Here is a 14,964-nt window from a genome sequence, read left to right as displayed (position 1 = left end):
TCTTAAATTTTTCTACTTTCCCTGTCTATGCTTCATTTTACTCATATTTATCATTCGTAATATACATGTTATATATTTAATCCACTAGGAGTGGAGTATCTTTGGAATGAATGGAGTGTCATTTTAATGGATGGTGAGGTGGGGAAGGACACCAGTGGAAGAGGCTGGAGAATGTTCACTTATTTAGCTTAATGTTGTCAACAGCTTAAAAAAAGTCCCTTTGAGTGGCCCTTGTGATTCAATGGCAGTTTGCCCAGACTTGTGGGAGCCAGTGCTGGGAATGAAAACTAGATTCACTTTGAAAATTTAGGAAAAAAAAAAGTGACTAAACAAGTTATAATAAGAATGCACTTGATGGCGTGTGTCCTCTAAGAGCAAGTGAGGTACCTCAGCAGGCTTGAGCTCCTCGTCCGCTCTCTGCTCAGCCTTCAGCGTTCCCTCCTCTGACCCTGTGCCTGGCCTCTTTAGACCCAGGACCCCGATCCCTACCTGTCCCAGGGCTTAGCCCCTGCTGCTCTGACAGCCTGACGACTCCCTGATGGGAAACAAAGTCGAAATCCAACCTCTGAGACTGCCCTTGGGTTGATTCAGCAAACCACCACCTCCTTCAATTAAGAGATGAGTTATGATACACCCTCAAATCGCGTAGTTTTTGGTTTCAGAGAATTTATGGTACATATGCTCTATATCAGGGGTCCCCAACCTCTAGGCCATGGACCAGTACCTCCTGTCAGATCAGGGAGGCATTAAATTAGAAATAAAGTGCACAATAAATGTAGTGTGCTTGAATCATTCTGAAATCATCCCCCTCCTTCCCAGTCCGTGGAAAAATTGTCTTTCATGAAACCTGTCCCTGCTGCCAAAAAGGTTGAGGACTGCCGCTGTATATGATAAACTGTCTCTGGGGTTGTTCGAGACAGCATGCCATAATTAAGTAGATGAATATTTCTGCATTAAAATGTATGAATATTTGCACAAATGGAAGCTAAGCAAGGTTATAAATAGCCTCAGGTCAGTCCAAGTTATGTTTTGCTGCCAAGTGGGCTATGGGAAAATCTTTGGTTTTCAGAGCTTTTTGGATGCTGGCATCATGGATTAGGAATTGTGTGCCTGAGATGGTCACTGTTTTTCTCAGTGACCAGACAGTCCTGTGTATTGAGTTTTGTAGCGCTCACAACAGATCTGGGAGGCAAAAGATATTTTATTGTCTTTTGTTCTCTTTTTCCCTCTCTCAGATCTTTTTCTTCCTCTCCCACCTCCCTCTGTCTCCATCTCTTTTCTTTCTTTCTTTTTTGTAGATGGGGGGGGGGGGGGGACTGAAATTTTGTGAGGCTGAGTGACTTACTTGACATCAAGAGGGGCCCCGTGCCCCTGGCCGAGGCACTTACTGTGTTGTAAAAAGTTTCTGATTTGCTTGCTTGAAACTAAACACTAAGCTAGCCCACAGAATCTTATGTCACGTTGAATGGTGCAGAAAGACAGGAGAGCATTAACAGTGCCATTGGAGGTAATCATCCTTTATAACATTGTTTCTTGATAAAACGCCTCTCGGTTCATCTGCAGAGCAGGAGCAGGGTCCGAGCCTGGGCTCATCTGTAGTGATCGTCCTTCCAGCAGCTCCTCCTCCAGGCCTGGTAGGGGCAGTGGGTCAGCACGCTCTTCCAGGGCTGGTGGGAGTGCGGCGGGACGTGGGTAAAATGCAGGGCAGAGAGGGGAAGGTTCGGGTGTTTGGTGTGATAGGAGAGGTCAGGGAAGGGGAAATTGACTGAGGTTCTGACACTGTGTGGTCAGGGCCAGCCCCAGGCGCTGGTTGCTGTTTCCTAGTGGTTGCCATGGGCGCTGCTGAAAGAGGGATCGGAGACCTGGCGAGTCCAGTGGATCTGTTAGGGCTGCTGCTTGGCAGCGTTTTGTCTCTATGAATATTAGGCCAAAGCATCTCTTCTAGGTGGGCATCGGACAAACACGACCTCCTCTGGAGAGACGCAGTCTGATGGCCGCACTTAGTGGACTGTGCCTTTGTGCAAAGAAAAAGGTGTTCCTTCTGCTTGGAGTCATTGTTCTGGCTGGTTTCAGCCCCTCTGTCCTCTTGCATGGTACCTTCACGCTGTGTACAGAATTCATATTTGAATGTGGCAGCTTGGCATTCATAGAGATCTGCCTGAAAAGCCCTGTATCCATGTTAGAATCCTAGGGATTGTTTTATGATGAACTGGGGATTAGATGGTGCTTCCCTGGTAGCTCAGACAGTAAAGAATCTGCCTGCAATGCAGGAGACCTGGGTTTGATCCCTGGATCGGGAAGAAAGGAAATGATAACCCACTCCAGTATTCTTGCCTGGAGAATTCCATGGACAGAGGAGCCTGGTGGGCTACAGATCATGGAGTTGCAAAGAGTCGGGCACGACTGAGTGACTAACATGCACACAGGGAGTAGATGTGACTAGCAGGTGACAGATGAGAGTACCGTGGCTCTGGGGGCTGTTTAAGCCCATCTCAGGAGTCTGTGACTCCTGGTTCCCTGGCATCCTGGTTAGGGCTATTTTCTGCCCATTCCCACCTCTTAGGTGGAAGATGCAGCTTTGGAATTTCAGTATCTGTTTCCCCCAACGTTGCACTCTCCGCTGCCTCTTGTACTGAAAGGAGATCAAACCAGACAATCCTAAAGGAAATCAGTCCTGAATGTTCACTGGAAGGGCTGATGCTGAGGCTGAAGCTCTGATACTTTGGCAACCTGATGTGAATGAAGAGCTGACTCCTTGGAGAAGACCCTGATGCTGGGAAAGATTGAAGGCGGGAGGAGAAGGGAATGAAAGAGGATGAGATGGTTGGATGGCATCACCAACTCGATGGACATGAGTTTGAGCAAGCTTCAGCAGATGGTGAAGGACAGGGAAGCCTGGTGTGCTGCAGTCCATGGGGTCGCAAAGAATCGGACACGACTGAACGACTGAACAGCAACAACTCTTTCATTATTGTGTTTAAAAATGGATAAACTGATATTATTATTGAAGATATTATTTCTCCAGTATTTGGCGAAATTGTCACTTGTTGGCTCGGACTGATCTCACAGCTCTTACTCCTAAGTTTGGGTTAGAGTGGGCTCACTGGTGCGCCACTGAGTGGGGAAATGCAGTCATGTTAAAAGAAAATATCAGAAATCAGAAAGTCTGGGTAAATATGTTAGTATATCAATCCCTTTGTTACAATATCTTCATTTATATGACCCTTATTTAAGATTCAACTGTAGTTTGTTAAACTTTTACTTCATGTAATAGATGGGTTCAGGAGTCTTAGCCAAAGTCAATTTTTTTAATGGGAAGTATCTGGATATACATTAACCTTTTCTAATTGTAACTGGTTAGTTATACCATAAAAGCTAGCAATGTGTGAATGAATTGATTGCTTGCTAAACAGAAGAACATAAGGAAAATTAATTATAGGTTGAGAAAGTATTTCCTAAAAGAGAAGGAGGTAGAGAGGTCAGCTTATGTACTGGGACCTTTCACATGCATTATTTCGTTTGCTTCCCAAACTAATTCTGTGGGAAAGATATAATCATTTCTGTTTTATAGACCAGGATACATTTGAGTTATTAGTTGGATCTTACAGTAAGTTTTTGTAATATTTAAAAGATGCATGTGTGTTTGTCGCTGAGTCGTATCTGACTCTTTGTGACCCCATGGACTGTAGCCCGCCTGGCTTCTCTGTCCTTGCAATTCTCCAGGCAAAAATACTGGAGTGGGTTGCCTTTCCCTTCTCCAGGGGATCTTCCTGACCTAGGGATAGAACCTGGGTCTCCCGCCTTACAGACAGATTCTTTACCGCCTGAGCCGCCGAAGAAGCCCTTACCCCACATCTTATTGCAGGTTACTACAGAAAGTCACATGAGAAGTAGAATTTGGGGGGGGGGGGTGGTGGAAATCAACAAAAGTGCAGAGAGAAGCAGAAATGAGTCAGTTAATAAAATAAGGCCAAGAGGAGTTGGTGCACAGACATTCTATTTGCTTTGCATAAAATGCCCTGTGCTATTATTAAACTTTGAATGCAGGTTTGTTTCAGAGTGTCTGTTAGGCAATGCAAAGAGGAAAATGGTTAGTAAGAAGACTGGCATTATACATAAATTTTCAAAAAGACATTTGCTAATGTGAAACAGTTGTTTTCATGGCCCTGAGCCCTCCAAACCTTTTCCCTGGTACCTTGTAATGGGACAGTGAGTGATGTGGAGAAAACTGTGTCCCCAGCTCTACATGAAATCTGGACTAAATAGACTCTGACTCTGACTTGTGGCATCCTTTATTGTAAACCTGGAACAGATTTGTAAAGTCATTTAAAATAATAGATATGGGAAGAAGTTCTCTGGTGTTTTGCCTCAAATCAGCAACACATTTAAAAGATCCTGTTACCTCGGTCAGTTATCAAATTGTTGTAATAGGAGGATAACATCTACTCTTGCCTTTCTTTTCATAAATGATTTAAAAAAAAAAAAAATGTGGTCCTCAGACTTCCCTGTCAAGAAACCCTTTGATATTTGATCGTGTGGTGTGGAACTTTTTCCACAATTGTGTGTACATTTCTGCTCTCACCGTCAGTAATTCTTAAGCATAAGCTTTCTTTCTGGGTTTTGGTCTTTCTTCCTTTCCTTTCCTGGAAATAGCTTCCAGATGGGAATTAAATTTTTTTTTTTTAAACAAACCTCAAATCCTTATTTTTACCATCTTTTGACCTATTACCTGTTTTTTTTTCTGAGTTTCATTTTTGGCTTAGGCATTCTGCTGTTAGGATTTTTTTGCTCTGTAATACATCCTGAAAACACTTGGCAACTGTCATAAGGCCACACAACAGTCTCTGCTAATGATGCTATGCCCTGGACTTCTTTGCCACTCCCAGTTCTTAGAGGAATTATCTTCCTTCAGGATATTCCTTCTTTCTCACACCTGTAGGTTTCTTTAGAAGATACAAGAAATACATGGTTAGCTAGTTTAATTCCTGTATCATCTCTATTGAAAAAAATAGTAAAAAGACAGACTTGCTTGGTATCTTTTTGAAATAAAGTGAATTTGTACAATATTTAACTAGACTCCCACCCCCGCATTGTTCTTTTGTAATTTTCTAAATGAAGCCACATGTCTTTCACACATATGATGTCATGGCCCAAGCTGTTTCTGTCCATGAGGTCTTTTCTTTGGGAGGGCTTCTTCTGGGTGGACCACAGCTTTTGCACTTACATGTTCCCTTTGCCAGAGACCTTGACACTTAAGGATTTCTTGATAAAATGCTTCCAGTTGTTTGTTTTATGAGACATTCACTTGGTCCTAGAGATTTAGATGACTGTTCCTTAAGAGTAACTTGGGTCACTCGTATCCAGCTTCTTGTTTTCCTGTCATCATTTCTGTAAATAAGGGAGCCTGGTAGGTTTTCCTGCAGGATTTTATATATCATGAGATTTATTTGAGACCTTGTATCTGTCTTCGATTTTTGGTCCCAAGTTATTTAAAGAAACTTCCCTGATGGCTCAGATGGTAAAGAAACTGCCTGCAGTGCAGAAGACCCGTGTTCGATCCCTGGGTCAGGAAGATCCCCTGGAGAAGGAAATGGCAAGCCACTCCAGTATTCTTGCCTGGAGAATCCCATGGAGGGAGGAGCCTGGCGGGCTATAGTTCATGGTGTCGCAGAGACACGACTGAGTGAGTAACACGCTTTATTTAAAGGAAAATTTAAAAATGTTAAATCTGGGGATTAAGTAGAAGGAAAAGAATGACTCTACGAAATTTTAGGGAGAGTTGCTGTGAGGATTAAATGAGTTAAGAGTGGTGAATTCTGTTGGAGGCTCTTGCTTTTGCTGTTGTCATTATTATTGTTATTTTCTGCCTTTATTCCCACCCTCCCTTCTCCTCTGCGTCCTTGCTCTTGACTTTTGGTAGGCTGTGGAGTGAGACGGGGGCTCCTCTGTCGATCCAGGTTTCCCAGGTCTGGCCAAATGGACTCTTACCCATGTTTCCGGCCACTGTGTTGGTTGGCATATGTCTGATGTTCACACAGTGGGACTTTCTGGTTGGATTTTGTAATGCAGGGAGCGAGGGGAGAGCGAGAGAGTGAGGAAGTGTATTAAGTAAGGTGAGAGGGTGCGTTCTGGAGCAAAGGACAGTTTCTCATAGGTAGGATTACTGAGACAAGAACATAATCAAAACAAATTAGTGTAAAAACATTCATCAAAACAATTAGTGTGATCACTGTGTTTTTCAGCCGTTCCTTTCAGCCCGGGTGTGAAATATTAGCATTCAGGTTGATGCTGGAGTCACGTAAGCTTCATTTAATACTGGGAATATTCATTGGAGTCAGCTTTTTAGAATCTGTTAAGTACTTTCTCAACTCCAAGATAGATGGTACTTCGACTTTATTTACCATGTTCTCTTATGACCTTTTTCTGCTGATGGGGATGAGTGGGAGAAAGTGCTGGTTGAAAGCACTCACATGAGCTTGCTGTGTATGAACAACTATATGGGCACAGATGTTTGGAATCAGCTGATAATTTTAAATAATCTCTACCTCATCATATTAAATACACTTGCACATGCTTAGTGGTTGCTTAACTTTAACCTGAAATGCCATGTAAAAACGTTTGTTGTATAACAAGCATTGTAGTAACAAGGAGAGTAGCCTAATGGTTTTTGCATTCTTCCTCTGCCAGCCACTGTTCAACTGTTTTAATATTATTTATTGACTCAGACACCCACGTATGTGTATATACATATGGACACACACACATATGAATTTATTTATTTCTGACAACAACACTATGAAAGTGGCACTTTCTTTAACATCCGCATTTTACAGTGACAAAACCAAGGAACAGAGGGGTTAAGTAACTTACCCAATGTAGCACAGGTCGTGTGCTGCACAACTGGAATTCAGATCCACGTAGCTGTGCCACAATCCGCATCACTACCCTGTAGAGCTTCCCAGAGCTTAGTATTTAACTCCAAGCAAATAATAATCATGGTAAGTCCGTCCAAAGTTATTTTATTGCAAGAAAATCTAAAAACGATACATGGTTGACCCTTGGACCAGGCGTGTTTGAACTGTGCGAGCGGGGCCACGTGTATACACGGGTATTTTCAATAATGAATACTACAGTGCTACCTGACTGCGTGGTTGGCTGAATCCCGACCTAAGGAGGAACCGTGGCCATGGCAGGGCAGCTGTAAATTATACTTGGATCAACTCTTGCCTTGCTCAGCAGTCAACTGCAGTTTGAAAAATGGAACCTGGTTCTGTGGCATGGGACAAAATGGGCCTTTGTTTGGGATTTGGCTCTCTGTCTTTAAGTAGAGAGTTTAATTGTCTGGATGTTTCTGTGACCAGCATCGTTGTGACTTCCTGAACTGTGTCCTGCATTAGTGAGCACCCAGCAGGGGTGTCCATGGAATTTACTGTCTCTCATCTGGAAACCTGTATCAGCCGATCCCCAAAAGTCCGTGAGTGGCCTTTCACAGTGGCCTGCAGATAACTTTGTGGACCAGGAATTGATTTCAGCCACGAGAAACGTTGTTATGACTCATCATGTAGGGCTTCTATCTTTCCTTATTAGGTATTGGAAATTAACAAAACTAACTCAGAAATGTTTCCCACACAGAGACCCATTAGGTGAGACTGATATTTCGGTATGCTGAGTGTTGGAGAAAAAGAAAAAGGATTTCATGGATCGTTTTATGTCACTGCCTGGAATGATGCTTGACATGTAGGGACTGGATACTCATATAATGGATTAATACGTAGAATACCTTAGGTTTGTAGGAAATGTGTAGGGAGTGTTTGATTTTGATTTTTTAGAAGGTGAATTTTGTTTAGATGTAGAGAGTGGCACTATTTTGGCTTGCTTAGGAACTCAAGGACTAATTTCCACATTTATGTAGCAAAGACACAAAGAAGGTAATTCTTAGTAATTCTTAAATTTGGTGAGATTGGATCAATTATACTTACTTCAGTAGGCCATTAAATTGTCATGACCACCAGGCAAATTTAAGATTAAATACTATAAATAGTATTTGTAAATATTTTAGTATCTTCATCTTTACTCCTCAAGAGTAATTACTGTAATTGATATAACTATTATTGTTTGAATGAGAGCAAAATGATCCTCCCACTCTAATGATATGATAGAAAAGAGCAAAGAAATGTATTTTTGAGATACTCTGTTTTGAATGTTAGAGTTATTAAATATTCCTGGGTCAGAATCCATGGAGCACAATATTAATACATGTTTTGCTTTCAAGTTTGAAGTCACGTAATAGTAATTGCCTTAATTTTTAACTTCATCTATCTCAGAAACACATAAAGGTGTAAAGGGAATAAAGGAAAGAACCTATTATTACATTTCTTGTTTTCTGTCATCACTTATTAACTTTTTGTGATACATTAAAGATATATCACAATGTTGGTAAAATATTTCCTGTGAGCTTCCAAGACTTTCAGTGGCTTAATCAGATTGGCTTCTAAACAAAGTGTTTTGGGCAAAAGTTTGCAATTTTACGAATATGCTGAAAATCTTTACTTTTTTAGCTTGAGAAGTTTCTTCTTTTTATTGGATTTTATAGGGGAATATTGACATCTAGCTGTAAAGTTCTTTCAAGTCCAAAAGTAAAGTATTGAGAAATTATGGGAAATGCTTTCTGTGTTTTAAAGCTTACAGTCAGTTCTTTGAGACAGTTAGCATCTGGGTTATAGGAACATCTTACATTGGGTGTTTTTTCTTTCAATATTAATAATATACTTGATACGGTTATAGAATTTTTTCTTTAGTAAATATGGGCTTTGAATTTCTGTGTTTATTTTAGCATACATTTTTAAGACATGAAATTCATTTGAATTTATTTAATTTTTGTTAAGGCAATTTAGTACTCTCAGTGCATACCAGTCAGCCTGCTTTGAGGTCCGCAAATAGCAGCTATAATTTGGTTGTATTGAATTACTAAGCGTAAATTTTCACATTTGAAGATAAAAGAAAGAGATGTAATTTTATACTGTAACTGCTTGTTGTTGTTCAGTTGCTAAGTCATGTCTGACTCTTTGTGACCCCCTGGACTGTAGCACACCAGTCTTCCCTGCCCTTCACCATCTCCCCGAGTTTGCTCAGACTTGTGTCCATTGAGCTGGTAATGCCATCCAACCATCTCATCCTCTGTCATCCTCTTCTCCTCCTATAACTGTTACATTTCATTATATATGAAGTCACTGTGTTGCATTGTAAATATTGAATTCCAGTTCTAAACTGGACCCAAGCATGAAGAGAATGAGTAAAGGACAGTTATATCTGATGTGACAGGTATTACTGTACAAAGTCTGGTTTGACCTTAAAATATTCAGCAAGATTGTCTTTTGGAATTTGAGCCTGCGAGAACCAGGTCTTACTTGTCTCCTACTGCCATGTGCAACCGATGCCCAGCTCTGGGTTAGTAACCTTCCTAAGGATGAACTGAAGAAAGCAGAACTTGTAGTTAAAAGTGAAAGAGTCCGTATGTGCCTATTTTTACTGTTGCTGTCATAGCACTAGAGTTAGAGCAAAATCCCCAAAAGGGATAAACTTACATGGCCAAAGGGAAGTGGAGGCAAGCGAGCTGTGTGTGCTCGAGAAAGTGATGGTAGATGGTGGGACTGCCCAGGGGACTAGGGCAGGGTGTTGGCAGTCAGAGGCGGCCTGCTGCACCTCCAGACTTGGCAGGCGCCGACTTAGAGTCACCAGTACTGTCGGAGGTGGGGTCAGGGGAAGAGGAGGGAGTTTGGGGCTCAAAACTGTAAACAGTGTAATTTCTCTCTCAGGTCTTTCCCCTTCATCCCCTCCCGCACAGGAGAACAGAGATTTATATATTTCATGGAAGATGATGAGGTTTCGGTTTGACATCAGGAAAATGAAGGGACGTCAGAATTCTTGAAGCTATCCCAGTCCAAATCAGAGAATGCTTTTGTTGGGAGTATAGTATGAAAATGTGAAAGTGTTAATCACTCAGTTGTGTCCAGGGGATCTTATCCAGAGATTGAACCTGGGTCTCCCGCATTGCAGACAGATTCTTTACTATTTGAGCCACCAAGGAAGCCCTTGGAGTATAGTGTAGTCACAGCATGGAATTGGATGACCTACTTTGAGCCCAGGAGTTGGCCGGTGACACCCAAGCTCATAGAACTTGAGCAGTTTTGAAATGTGAGAGGCTGCCAGAAGTCAAATGTTGGAGGGGAGCCTCTGTCATTTTAGCCACACCCGAACAACAGGAGAAAGGAGTTTAGGGGAAACAGAGAAAAATGATACCTGATATTATATTTATCAGAGATTTGGGAAAATAATTGCATCTTTGAAGCAAGAAAATGCTATTAAAAAAATCAGATTCAGAGAATAGGAGACCTTGGAAATTAAAAGTATGATATCAGAAACTGGGTGAGTGACTATAAGTTAAATAGAAACTCTATAAATAATGTCTGACAGTCAGAAAATAGTAGTGTAAGCATAGTATTTTTTTTTTAATGAGTGTTTAATTTTTTTATCTGGATCAGACCTCTTCAACATTATTCTTTTTTTATTTAGTATTGATTTATTCATTTGGCTGCGTCGGGTCTTAGTTGCGGAATGGGATCTTTTAAGTTGTGGCTTATAGGATCTAGTTCCCTGGTCAGGGATTGAACCCGGGTTCCCTGATTGGGAGTGTGGAGTCTTAGTGCTTGGACCACCAGGGAAGTCTCAAATGCGGTATTTAGAAATGCATAAATGAATGTCAGAATAAATAGATAACAGATGAAAGGGGTCAGCCTCATGGAAGTAAAACTGAAGCAGGACTCCTGCATTTTATTGTAGCCCTATGTGATTTAAAAATCTATGTGCATTTATTACCTTGGTAAAAATGGAGAAACACGCAATGAGAGATTTACTTCAGAAATCATTTTGTTGAAAAAAATTATTGACAGGATAGGAAATGTGGCACGATATTACTTTTTGGCAATCCCGGAAGAAGTATGGTCCTCTGAATTTTTTTAGTAGCTGTCTTTTTTCAGCACCCAATTTCTTGCCAAAGTTAGGTTTGGTTGTCCTACCATTTTCTATACCTTCTGCCAGGCCTGGCAAGCTTCGTGGCTTTTGAAATCCTTTATTGTGCGTGTGAACTGCAAAGATCCAGATTATTTTGAGACAGGCTTCTCCTCACGTTACCACCATGAACTTTCCATATTGCCAGTGGTGGTGGGAAGATTTTCTGTTAGATATTTCACAAGTTGTGGCTGTAATGGAGTACAAATGTTGAGGAACGGAACGTTTTAAATGAACAGTGAGAGCCTGCAGACCTTCCAGCCAAAGTGGACTCTTTCCAGCATTTCGAGAGTTAGAAACCATTTTTTAGAGTGAAATGGCTTCCTTCAGCTCTTCGCTTCATAACTGTGGATGGCTATTGTGAAAACATGGGCCTCCACGGAATGTCAGAGCTGGAAGATGCTTAAGGGGCCACCTAGTCCACACCTGTTGCCCGATGATTGTTGAGATCCATTCAAGGACCCAGGAAATGACTTTCCCTGGGTTACACAGTGGCCCCAGATGCAGTATTCTTGCTGCTTCCCTGGGCTGCCTGGACTGCAGGAAAATGTCTTGCTCACTTTCCTTCAAATCTCATTCTGCTCTTGATGGTTGTCTATGGATTTGTATCTGAAAAGAGACAGCTTTCCGGGAGATAGTCATATGTTTAAGGGTGGGGTCTGTGGACTTCTCGAAGGATTCTCAGTTTATATTTACTGTGTTGTGTGTGTTAGTCGCTCAGTCGTGTCCGACTCCTTGCGACCCCATGAAGTGTTGCCCGCCAGGCTGCTTTGTCCATAGGATTTTCCAGGCAAGAATACTGGAGTGGGTATCCATGCCCTTTACAGGGTATCTTCCTGACCCAGGGATCAAACCTAGGTCTCCTGCATTGCAGGTGAATTCTTTTACTGTCTGGACCACCAGGGGAGCCCAGGGGTTTTGTTAATTTCCTGAAAGAGATGTGACATACACCTGTGGATGTCAGATGTGACATACACCTCTGGATTGAGACAGGCTGATCTCGGGCTTGAAGTCTTCAGTTTTAGCACAGACAGAGATAGGGTGAGAGAGGGGAAACGCGAGGCGGGGGGTGGGGAGAGTAGAGGTGCCATCACCAGTTCTTTCCTGTTATTTTCCTTTTGGTTTAGTTGAAAGAAAAGCTGTGGTATTAAGTCTTCCAGAGCAGTTTTTACAGTGTGGCAAAGACCTGCTTGCTGCCATCAAGGTTTGTGCAAAACTGGATGTTTGTACCTTCTCTGAACTTTTTTGCTCTGATCCAGCCCCTAAATGTTGTTCACTGGCCTTCTAACTCCATCTAGGCTTGGCATCTCCTGGAGCTCGTTTTTTATTGGAGTGTTGTGAGTATTAATGGTTGGCTGATTAAAGGAGCTCACGGCAAGGGTGTTAATGATTACTCTTTACTTCTCCTGGAGGGTATGTGCCTATTCTCACAGAGCTGTTCCAAAAGCAAGATGGGGTAAACCTCAGTTGTTGCTATGGAAGCTCCTGGTAGCAATTAGAATGTGGTATGTTTTGTAATCCTGAAAAGTGAAAGTGAAAGTCGCTCAGTTGTGTCTGACTCTTTGCAATCCCTTGGGCCTATTGCAGGCAGGTTCTTTACCAGCTGAGCCACAACGGAAGCCCAAGAATACTGGAGAGGGTAGCCTATCTCTTCTCCAGTGGATCTTCCTGACCTAGGAATCGAACCAGGGTCTCCTGCATTGCAGATGGATTCTTTACCAACTGAGCTGTCAGGGAAGCCTTTGTAGTCCTACTTGCCTAGTATCTGTGCTTTGCAAACCCCCGAGGCTTAGTGACTCAAAAATGAGACTTTCTGGAAAAAATCTGGAGAAGTTTCATCATTATCAATAATATGTTAAAAAAAAAAAAGATGCTAACATCACTAATTGTCAGGGGAATGCAAATCAGAACCACAATGAGATATCATCTCCCACCTATTGGAATGACTGTTATCAAAAATAACAAATAGTAAGTGTTGGCAATAATGTGGAGCAAAGGGAACCCTTCTGCACTATTGGTGGGAATGCAAATTGGTACAGCCACTATGGAAAACAGTATGGAAAGTCCTCAAAGAATTAAAAATATAACTACAATGTGATCTAGCAATTCCACTTATGGGTATATATCCAAAGGAAATGAAATCTCTGTCTCCAAGAGGTATCTGCACTTCCATGTTCTTTGTATTATTATTATTATTTTTCATTTATTTTTATTAGTTGGAGGCTAATTACTTTACAATACTGTAGTGATTTTTGCCATACATTGACATGAATCAGCCATGGATTTACATGTGTTCCCCATCCTGATCCCCCCTCCCACCTCCCTCCCCACCCCATCCCTCTGGGTCTTCCCAGTGCACCAGGCCTGAGCACTTGTCTCATGCATCCAACCTGGGCTGGTGATCTGCTTCACCCTTGATAGTATACTTGTTTCAATGCTATTCTCTCAGAACATCCCACCCTCGCCTTCTCCCATAGAGTCCAAAAGTCTGTTCTGTATATCTGTGTCTCTTTTTCTGTTTTGCATACAGGGTTATCGTTACCATCTTTTTAAATTCCATATATATGCGTTAGTATACTGTATTGGTCTTTATCTTTCTGGCTTACTTCACTCTGTATAATAGGCTCCAGTTTCATCCATCTCATTAGAACTGATTCAAATGAATTCTTTTTAATGGCTGAGTACTATTCCATAGTGTATATGTACCACAGCTTTCTTATCCATTTGTCTTCTTTGTATTATTTTTGACAAAAGCCAAGACACAGAAACAACTCAATGTCTACTGACACACAAAGAAGATGTAAACACACACACACACACACACACACACAATCCTGCCACTTGTTACAACATGGGTAAACCTTGAAGACATTATTCTAAATGAAATGTCATACATAGGGGGACAAGTGTTGCATGGTCTCACTTACATGTGGAATCTAAAAAAAAGGAAGAAAAAATCCCACCTGAACTCATAGATACAGAGAACAGATTGGCGATTACAAGGGCAGGGTGTTGGGGGAGGCATAGATGGGTAAAGGTGTTTAAAAACTACAAAAATAAATTCTAGTGATTTAATGTACAGTGGCGTGACTACAGTTAGCAATACTATAATAAGTATTTGAAAGTTAGTAAGAGAGTAGATCTTAAAATTCTCATCACAGGAAAAAGAATTGTAACTCTGTGTGGTGATGGATGTTAACTGATTTTCTTATTGTGGTGGTCATTTTATAGTGCATACATATATCAATTATTTGTGCTGTACACGTAAAACTAATGTTATATACCCCAAAATAATATGTTGAAGATATCTGTTAGTTGAGTTGTACAGTAACTATTAAAACCTATGACTGTCCTCTGAGAATTCCTTGCTTAAAAGTTGTGTGACTGCTCTGTCGCTTCAGTCCTGCCTGACTTTTGTGCCTCCCTGGACTATAACTCTCCAGGCTCCTCTGTCCATGGGATTCTCCAGGCAAAAATATTGGAGTAGGTTGCCATTTCTTCCTCCAGGGGATCTTCCAGACTGAGGGATCAAACCCGTACCTCTTATGTCTCCTGCATTGACAGGCAGGTCCTTTACCACTAGTGCCACCTGTTTAAAAGTTATTTTATACTAAACTATTGAAATACATATTTTTATTTATCATAAAAAATAGCTTATTGGTTTAACAATTCTGCTAATTTTAAATTGTCTTTTTTTTTGGAAATGTTTTATTCATTTCCCCAGTGAGTAAATTTATGTTGAACCCATTGAAAACAGAATATAAGTGTTTCCTGGGAATTCCCTGGTAGTCCAGTGGTTAAGACTCCATGCTTTCAGTACCAAGGGTGAGGTTCAATCCCTGCTTGAGGAGCTATCTTGCAAGCTGCGTGGTGTGGCCAAAACCAAAACAAAACAAA

The 14,964-nt window shown here is 41.4% G+C and overlaps 1 protein-coding gene across 4 annotated transcripts in view; it reads left to right on the top strand.

Annotated features, from left to right (window-relative positions):
* The window catches only part of UTRN (utrophin), a 538,989-nt gene that overhangs the window by 28,680 nt on the left and 495,345 nt on the right, over window positions 1-14,964 (top strand). The window lies entirely within an intron of this gene.

The sequence above is a fragment of the Muntiacus reevesi genome, chromosome 3, assembly GCF_963930625.1.
Source record: "Muntiacus reevesi chromosome 3, mMunRee1.1, whole genome shotgun sequence".
NCBI lineage: Eukaryota > Metazoa > Chordata > Mammalia > Artiodactyla > Cervidae > Muntiacus > Muntiacus reevesi.
The sequence above is the reverse complement of the archived record's forward strand: the minus strand, read 5'-3'. Positions and strand labels throughout refer to the sequence as shown.